Source organism: Drosophila subobscura, chromosome J (genome assembly GCF_008121235.1).
Source record: "Drosophila subobscura isolate 14011-0131.10 chromosome J, UCBerk_Dsub_1.0, whole genome shotgun sequence".
Taxonomy (NCBI): Eukaryota; Metazoa; Arthropoda; class Insecta; order Diptera; family Drosophilidae; genus Drosophila; species Drosophila subobscura.
Window position 1 is genome coordinate 5,967,045 of NC_048532.1, and position 9,825 is coordinate 5,976,869.

At 40.9% G+C, this 9,825-nt stretch overlaps 1 protein-coding gene across 1 annotated transcript in view; it reads right to left on the bottom strand.

Annotated features, from left to right (window-relative positions):
- The window catches only part of LOC117895721 (frizzled-2), a 96,417-nt gene extending 86,592 nt beyond the window's left edge, over positions 1-9,825 (bottom strand). Inside the window, exons 1-2 of the mRNA XM_034803578.1 lie at positions 9,344-9,825; positions 6,834-7,119 (exon numbers count right to left, since the gene is read on the bottom strand). The gene's annotated coding sequence lies outside the window, so the exon portion shown is untranslated. The remainder of the gene's footprint in view (positions 1-6,833; positions 7,120-9,343) is intronic.

Here is a 9,825-nt window from a genome sequence, read left to right on the forward strand (position 1 = left end):
GAGTGCGGGGCCCCTCTCGATTGTCGTTTATTTGTCGTCTAACACTCTCTGGCGCGGCATTGGCTTTGATCTTTCGTGTGAGAGCGCCAATTTGTGGGCCTTTTGGGTGCCAAGCGAATTCCAATCAAGCAAGCTGCTGGCTCTCCGCTCCCCCCACACTCCACTCTTGCCGTATCAAAGGGAAAAACGCCGCTGTACAGAAATTTGTTTCCATTTTGTTAGCAGTGAAAAGTTGTTGCCCCCCAAAAAGATAAGCAGAATAGTTGGCAGACGCAGTTGGGAAAGTTCGTTCTTTTGGCACCTGCCCCCGCCGAACAAAAAAATAATATAAATAAATAATAATTACCCCATGACCCAACCCAACCCAACCACCAACCACCAACCAAAACAAACTGCAGTTTTCCCTCCGCTGATTTGTTACTCACGAAAAATTTGTTATCAAAATTTATGTTGAAAAGTTTCTGGCGGGGGAGTTTTCTAGGAGCTGCTGGCTACTGCCACAGACCAGACCAGACAAGACCTCTTTTTCATAATTCAAATTAATGCTTATTAATTTTTATTGCCATTATTTGTGGCCCCATAATTAATTGTCTATTTGGTATTTTTATTGCCCCCAAAACTCCATGAAAAGGTGCCAACTAAATGAATTCGTTTCTTTCCTCTGGTTTTCGTCTGCGTATTTCTGTACTTTTGTATCAGGTCAGGTTTTATATGCAAATGAGAATTATTGAGAAATTATAGAGCATTCATTGGGTTATTTGCATTTTGAGTGGAGGCTTTTTTTGGTGTTGGAAGCAAAGATATTTTTTAAAGGTATTCGAAAGGTATAAGTTTTGATAAGTTGCGAATAGAAATATGGTTTATGGTAATAAATGTTACCATTTGGAGGCGAATAGTTGAATTTTATGCATTATTTTACCCATAGTCGTACATATCGACTTGGCTCTGACAATTTTTTTCCCCCCCTTAGTTTTTCTGCGTATTAAAACAATTCGTATCAATCATTTCAGCTTGATTGTTTTTCCATTGATTGCCAAATCCCATCCATCCAAGCCATCCATCTTAAACGGAGAAAAACAAGGACTAAAATTAATTAAACTAAAAGCGAGAGAAAAAAAGAGAGAGTGAGAGAGTGGCAGTGGCAGTGCTAATCACTTAATTACTTGCTTCAATCGCCAGATGGTTTTTCCCATTCTGTATCCCTAGCTCTGGGCCCTGGATTCACTCTGGCTGTGTTCCTGCATATTTATAATTTGAAATTAAACTTGAACGACAAGTCCACGCGTGAGAGATCCATTGAGCCCAAACAACGGAGAACCAATCAATCAAAGAGAGGCAGCAGGAGCTAGAGCAGCAGCAGCAGCAGTTCCCTCTGGACCCTTTTGGGGGTCCTCTCGTGTCCATCCCCGTCACCCCGTACTTTAGTTGAAGCTGCTGCCCGCTTGATTACCGCTCAAAATTGATTGATTAAATGCCATTGTCAACCGTCCCCTCATTCTGTCTACCGCTCTGCCTTACCCGAGATGCCCGATCCCCGAGAGCTGCTGTCAACGCTTTTGTCAAACGTCTGCGGGTAATCCCCCCGAGGAGGGTCTCTGTTCTCTGTTCTCTGGCTCTGCAGCTGGGAAGCTGGAGATGGAGCTGGAGATGCCACAGGATGCCTGGAGGTTGCACGCAGGAAGAGAAAAAAACACATGCTAGCATTTTAATTTAATTACTTACAGTATTTCTGAGAGGAAAGACACTCCTACGGATGCGCATTCGAAATTGATTAATAAAGATTGTCAACTGGAAACTGGAAACGCGTTCACACGTCACAACTTGACGAGGGTTTACCCGTCTCTCTTTAGGACAACATAACCTGATGGAGATGGAGGGTCTCCTTTTTTCTTGGGGGTTGGATAATGACGGGAAAGAACTGCAGTAATTATGCTGTTCAAGGAGGTCCCCCAACAAATATTTGTAAGTGTCACTTTTGGGGCCTAAAATTAGGTTTATATTTCGGAACAGAGAGGGCGTCGTCCTGATGTGCCCCATGGGGTTGCCATGCGGTGCATAAAGAATGATTATGTGTGGGATATTAATGAGTAGCTGGAATTATTAGATGAGAAGTTTATTTCGAGTTGATTATAATTGACGGCAAGAAATACAACCTACAAGATGGTGTAAATTAAGGGCTTAAAATTGGTATCAATTATTTTCAAAGTTGTCAGTCTTTTCTAAGAGCTGTACTTTATGGTACAAAATGATTATTAATTATATTTATATTTTTTTAATTAACTGGTGAATATTTTTTGAGCAAAAGAAAACTCCAAACAATTATTTAACCATTTTCTGCAAGGTAAAGGTATTTTTTAAAGTTTTCTATTGTTCGAAATCTTTTTAGAGGTTAGCAAAACACGTTCCACAAACACAATAAATTATGGGCACATAAATATTGAAATTCCTGACGTTACACCTCTCTCTGTACCCGTGTTGCCGCACAATCGCTCGGCAGATAGAGCCATTACACCCAAGCACTCTCTCATTCTTTATGCTCCTTGCTCCATGCCTGTCATTCCCCATTTCATTCTCTATTCACTCCCTTCATGCTCCCACTCATCGGCCTTCATCGTAAATCTCAACCAACTGTCAAGCGAACCGTTGTTCTATGGCACCAATTCAATGAGTGGCCTCTTCATAAATCTCGACTCTGTGCCACCACAAACCTCTTGCCCCACTCTTACACAATGTGTTTTTTGTTCCGCTCTTATCGGTCGTCAGATATTCGGTGTCCCCCTTAATTGTCTTTAATTTAAGGTACAACTAAAATTACAAAATCCAAAATCAGATTACTGCAGACTGAAGAATCGAGAAGGAAACTAAAGCCAAAATTGAATCTAATCGGTGGGACTATCTTACGTGTAATTACAATTAACTTTGGATCCCAAAACAGGGGGTTGTGGTGGCAAAAGCAAAGATAATGAAATATTTGTACCTTTCTCTCTCTCTCTAATCTTTTTTCCTGTTTGTATGTGTGTGTGTGTGTGGCAGGTTCAATGGGTGGTGTGGCAGGTGGGTAGAAATCTAACGTTAAATGTTGGTTTCCCCACTTCTTTTTTTCCAGGTTTCGGCTATCGGGTGGGTAATCAATCATTGTCAATGCCGCCTGTCAATGCTGCTGACTGCTGCTGCGGTCGTGTGTGGGGATGGATGTCCAGCTAGGGGGGAACAAAACTTAAATTACAGTCAGCGCAAAGGGACTGGGGAAAATGCTGCCGCCTCTAGAACTAGGGCAAAACGCATGGGAAACTAATAAAAATCAAAATGAAATCAAATTAAATAAACAGGAAAAACAGGAAAATAGAATGCGAATGGGGCAACAATAAAGCCAAAAGCAATTACAACAACAACAAAAGACACAGACAGGCAGACAGACAGACAGCACGATAAAGGACCTTCACAAAGAAAGGAGAAGCGCAAAATTTAAGAACGCGATGGGGAGGAGGGGCGACACAGACACAATGAAAATTTTCGAGCCCACAAGTGAGTGGGGAAAATTCTCAAAGGCACACAGCAGAAGGCTGAAAAGGAAAGGAAAGCAAGAGGAAAGCGCAAGCCGAGAGAGAGAAAGAGGCAGGAAATGCCATTATGACGTAAATGTGCTAAAATAAAACAACATGGCGGACAAGAACCCGGCCAACAAACACGATGACGATGACGACAGGACGAAGCGTGTCGAAAGCCAGCCCCACCAACAAATGTACGTATCTATGTGTGTGTGTGTGTGTGTTTGTGTGTGTGTGTATGGGGCTAATGTCAAAGTCAATCTTAGGAAAAACGCGTAGCGCATAAACATACAACAAAAGTAGAGGAAAGGCAAGCGAAGAGCCTGCCAAAGCAGCAGCAGCAGCAAAACCAGGAGAAAAGTTAACCAACAAAAAAAAGGAAAACCCCAAAAAAAGGAAAGCACGGAAAAGCCAAAAGGAAAGCCACCCCCAAAATTGTCAGACCGGCGGGGTAGCCGGAACAAACGACAACTCGATTTTTCTTTCTGGCATAAGAAAAATTGCTTAAAAATTAAAATTAAAAAAAAAAAAACAATTTTCTCCAAGCTTCTCTCTTTCTATTCTCCATCTCTCTTGATCTCCCGCTCTTTGTTAGGGTTAGGAAAATCTTTGGAGACCAAAAAAGTTTAGGAAAGCAGAGAAGAAAAATTGTTTAAAATGCGAAATGAAGATGGAAAAATGTTAAACACGTTTTGGAATTGTTTTCCTTTTTCTCGGCTTTTTGTTTCCTCGTGTCAGTTTGTGTGATTTGTCTTGCCAGGTGCAAAAGGTGGGAAAAAGGAAAGAAAAACGAGCAAAAGGTAGCAAATACGGCAACAGGAATCGAAAAACCAACAAACCAAAAGTTCAAGGATAAAGTTGAGAAGTTGTTGTTTGGGGTAAGGAGGTGATTTTCAGAAGGCTATTGTCGATGCTCTTTCGCTGTCTCAATGTTTTAAAACATTAACTTTAAAGGAAAACGCGTGAATCGCAGCTGAAGATAGAATAGGCGATAGAAATTGGCAGGAAACATTTCTCATATAACATTTACAAAGGCAATTTAATAAAAGGGATAATTTTTATATTATCTAATAGAAGATTCTTCTAATAGATATGGATGTGCCTATATATTTAGAGTCTATGGATTCTTTATTTAAAATTTGCATATAACTATCTTCTTTAATGGAGGAACCTATGTACTATTCTCATTATATTAATAAATTGTATAACACAAAGTAATATATTCAATAAAATTATATTAAAAACGCTAAAAGCCAAGTACACATTGAAATTCCATGTACACAGCATCCTAGACTTAAACATATTTCATAGACATTTTTTTAAATGAAACCAAAATACTCCCAATCTAAAACTATCTGTTCGGAATACATACATAAATGCATATCGTTAAGATATCTTCAAATTAAGCATTGTTCTCATAAAACAATGAGCTGAAACATACATTAAAATCATCTTCATTTCTAGACTTTCCCAAAACTCAACATCTAAAACTATTGACTTTTTTTTAACAACAGTTTGGCCTGTGTTAGCCACAAAAATAAAGAAGAAACCCCGCGCGGATTCTGGCGGCGGTCGTTTGGCTATTTTTTCTCTCATTTTCGAATAGAAAGGAATAACAAAGTTACGGCAATACTCTTTCCTTCCAAGGTTATGGCAACAACAACAACAAAACACTAGACCAAAGCGTCGTCTGCGGCGTCTACGGCTCTCTCTGGAGTCCCCTTTCCTGGCTCTGACTCTCTCCTCTACGCTCTACGTTCTCCTTTCTCTCTTCTCTCTTGTTGTGGCGCTCTCTTTACCCCGCAAGGATTTTCCCTTTTTTTCTGCAGCCGACACCACTTTGGGGGTTGGTTAGATAAAATGTGGATATTGTTGAAAATGCTGCCTTGCCTGCCTTTGCCGCCTGCCACCGCCTGCTGCATCGTTATGTGGGCGCCCCGGGTCGACGGACTTGGATGCCGCTGCCTCTGTAACCGTGCGACACCCCCACTTTTGGGGGTGGTTGGTGGAAGGTGCGAGACGTCGACTACGACTACGTCTATGGCTGTTTTCACTCCATGTCCATGTCCTTGCCGCTTGGCTCAGGCTTCTGCCTCTGCTGTGTTTTCTTCTCCTCTCTGCTATTTTCTGCCTTCTTCTGGCTGGCATTTTCAAAATTTCCTTCTTTATTTTCCTTTTTCCAAGTGCTCTCTTTTTTTTATTTGTTTTTTTGGGGGAAAACTCTGCAAAAATAACAACAATTTTGCCACTCGTAAAAAGCGGCGGGAGATGCAGCAGCAGCAGGCGCAGGAAAAGCGGAGCAGTAGCAGGAGTAAAACTCGTCAGAGGAAGTAGGAAATTTGAACTTGGGCTTGTGATGTATGTCCAATGTCCCAATGTCTATGGGGGAGACCCAAAAACTGCCAATGTGGCCGACCACTGCGGCAGAGTAGAGTTCCACCGTCCCCCAAAAGACAGGCAGCTGCTGATGCTGCTGCTGGCCAAAAAATGAAAATGGCAGACTGTAAGCGATGGATGGATGGGTGGACGGACGGAACTAGCCATTGGGAGAACTGTGTACCGAGTGGCTGGGTAGTTTGACCTCTTCTTACACCGCCGCATAGCACCCCATACACCTCCCCATGCTCTCTGACCATCACTGGAGAGACGGTGAAAGTTGCCCTTGAATGGTGTTTTCAGGATTATGGTACTTCTGTTTGCTATGGCTTTGGCTATGCTTTCTCCTCATCCTTCGTCTCTCCGTCTAGGAATCGCACCCTTACTCCCCTTCCCCTTTTTCTACTCATTTTTTTCCTGCAATTGAATTTTTGGGGGTTCGGTATTTGATACCAAATTTAAGTCAATAAACAGAAGTCCAGAAAAGAAAAGGTAAAGCCAAACGACACACAAATGTGTGAAAAATCATAATATGGATGGTTTGAACGTATTTGAAGGAAAGAATTCTAACGAGTTCCAAATTGTTTTCACATAATTCAAGGCATTAACTGCTTTACTTGAAATGACTTAAAATAAAAGTCTTTTGATGTAATTTTCTGAATAAAACTAAGAAAAAAACAAACGAAGAAATTATTGTGGAGGACTGGGTTACTGCAGGAAATAGTCTTTCCTTTACTCTCTACCATCTGTATTTTTATGAATTCTTTTACTTTAAATATGACCAATTCTTACAAACAATAAAACCACTAAATTTCCCATAATAGCCCATAGAACGTGTAGAACCGAACCCTTAGAGGAACCATATATGTAAATGTAGAGTACAACAATTTTTGGCTCCGAAAAACTTACCGTTTAAAGATGTTTTATTGTAACTCTTTCTTCACTTATTCTTTCATTAAATCCTCAGTTATATTACAAAATTGATTGTTTCAATTGCACATTAGAATTGTTTAGAATACACTTAGGTTTATAGTTAGATATAGATTTATATAAATTTCGGATCGTATACGTTGTTTTTCTTAGCACGGCACGGAACGGAATGGTTGCATTTTTTACGTATATTTTATAAGTTTTTACATCGAATTTTGTTGTTGGTTTTTCTTTGTTTTTTAAATAGTAATTTTTCACATTTGATCTGAAAATATTTCAAATTAGTGATAGAAAGGAGAGGGAAAGCAATTAAAATGAACCCCAAAGAGAAAGAGAGACATCCACGTGCCAGGAAACAGACACACAAATGGAACTCTTTGGGGGCTGTGGGGGGGTCAGGTGTGGCGACCCAACAACTAAATCAAATCCCAGCCAAATGCCAGGAATCCCTCCATTCCCTCCCTTTCCTTTCCTTCGCTTGGCTAACTCTCAATGCGGCTCTGGGGCAAATATTTTAAATGCGCGCGGATTTTTGGCATGTTTTAGTGGCAGTTTCACGTTTTTGAATTGTTGCCTCATGCCCCTCATGCCATACCACGTGCCCTCAAATCTCGTTTCACTGACAATTTAATGCCAACAAAATGCCGAAATATTTTCGCTAAATAAAAGGACCAAAGGACCAGCCAGAGACACAGACGAAACAAAAACTTTACGTGAACAAAAAAAGTGTTTTGTAGTCGTAAAGCGTGTGTTAACCCTTTAAAAGTCACTCCAAACAAAAAAATAAAGCATAAAAAAGCATATATGATAAAAAGTTGTGTCAAACAAAATAGAAGGTTTTTTGTGTGTTTGTTGAATGTCTAACGGGAAGATTTGTATGGAATGGAGACATAAGTTGGGGTTTATGTTTGAAAAATAATCTGAAATAATGCACGACAGTAGAATTATTTGCATGGCATTTAAATATAAATAGAACTAATCTTCGGGCGAGAGTGAGTCACTGCATGAGTCTTGAGATATGCAAGAATTTTCATAAATTCTCTAGCCATAGAGATTAGTGAAAGAATGCATTAAATGCCATGAATTTTCTAGCACATTATGACTGCAAAAGATAACATTCTTGATACATACTCCAGAAATATTAAGCACTACAAATAATTGTAGTACTTCCCTTGAACAACATTTCTTCACTTATCACAAAAGCATTCCCTGAGCATTTTGCATAATTTACAAACGCCCCCACCCCTCACCATCCCAATGCCCACACATGGGTTAAGCTGTTCCATTGCCATTCCACCCTCCTCCTTTGCCCCTGGGCCGTAGACTGACGTAGATGCGTGTGTTTCGTTCCTGTTTCACCCATGCCTAGAAATCCAGTCCCAGCGCTCCAGACAAACTCAATTAGAGAAACGCAGACAGAAGTCTCCCCCCGGAACCAAACGAACCAACGAACGGGCGAAAGTTGAGTGTTACTTTTGACTGCTAGCCAACATGCGAATGCGAATGCGAATACGAGTCGAATCCAAGGAAATTCTCGACTGCAGACTCCTTTTAGTATAAAATTTATGAAATTAAAGCTGGGGCAACGACAAATTCGTAATGGAAGTGTGGGCCAAAGCACTGGCGGAAAAGCAGCAGCCGGCAAAAAGCTGCACAAAAAAGTAGCTAGATACTAGAGATACGACAGTTGCAAAAGCAACAACAACAACAACAACAACGACGACTATGTCTGGGCTTGCAAAACTCGTCTCGTAAAATATACAAAAACAAAACAGAGAACAGCAGCAGCAGAGAGAGAGAGAAAAATCGTAAATGAAAACGCAACAAAAACAAGAGCAGACTAGCTATTGAGAGCCGAAGTTTGAGATACCCTTTCATTGGATTGGGAACGCAGTGATGGAAGATAGACCATTCAATGGATGATTTATAACATTTTTTCATACTTCAATTAAATTTACATTTTAGATAAAATATTTTGAGAAATTCTAGAAGAATTTTGCAGAATTAACTATTATTTGGCACATGAAGCTACAATTTCTTTCCTCTCTCCTGACAAATTCACATGTTACTAGTCGCAGTAAATACTCCTCTTGGAGTCTGTCCAACACTAAATTCAAATAGGCATGGGTACTCCTCTGCACCTGCTGTGCTTTTTGTGCATTACAAACTACTTCCAATAAGCATCAAAACTGCTAGCTAAGCAAGGGTATCAACAACTTGGCGTCGTCTGAGTTTTTAGCTCTTTTGCCTCTTGCGCTCTTTTGTGTTCCCCGCCGACAATCTGCTGCTGCTGCTTCTGCTGCAGCGTTGTTTGTGCGCTGCTGCTGCTGCTGTTGTTATTTTTCGCATTTTCTCCCCCCTGGAAAATGTGAATGATTTTTCCTTTGCTTCACTTTCATCAACAGCTGCGCTCACACACAAATACACACAGCAAACACACAGACCACACACACAGGCACATTTACTTAGAAAGAGAGGAGAAGCTTTACCGTTTTGCTTATCGATTTGCCTTTTGTTTGGTTTTTATGTTCTTTGCCGGCGGCCGGTCGTTTCGCAAATGCCGCCGAAAATGCAATCAAATGCAGTTTTTATATCAAAAGAAACTCCTACGCACACGCACACACTGACACACTATGGCCACACTATCATCACACGCGACGTCGACGTCGACTGCGCTGCTGGCGTCGTAGTCCGTTAATTAAACGCGCGATTCTCTTGTGTTTTTTTGTACGATTCTTGTTGTTCTTCTGCTTTTGTTATTGTTATTAACGCGTCGCACGCTTTGTTATCAGCATTCGTTGTCGCATTCATTCGCGTTTCGCATTCCGCGCGCTGCCACTGACACTGCCGCTGACGCTCTGCTTCCGCTGGCGTCTGCTCTTGATTTTTATGATGGGCAATTTTCTCCACGTCGCTTTTCTGTGTGTTTTCAGCCGCGCTATGTAGTTTTTCCGGTGATTTCCACTTCGAA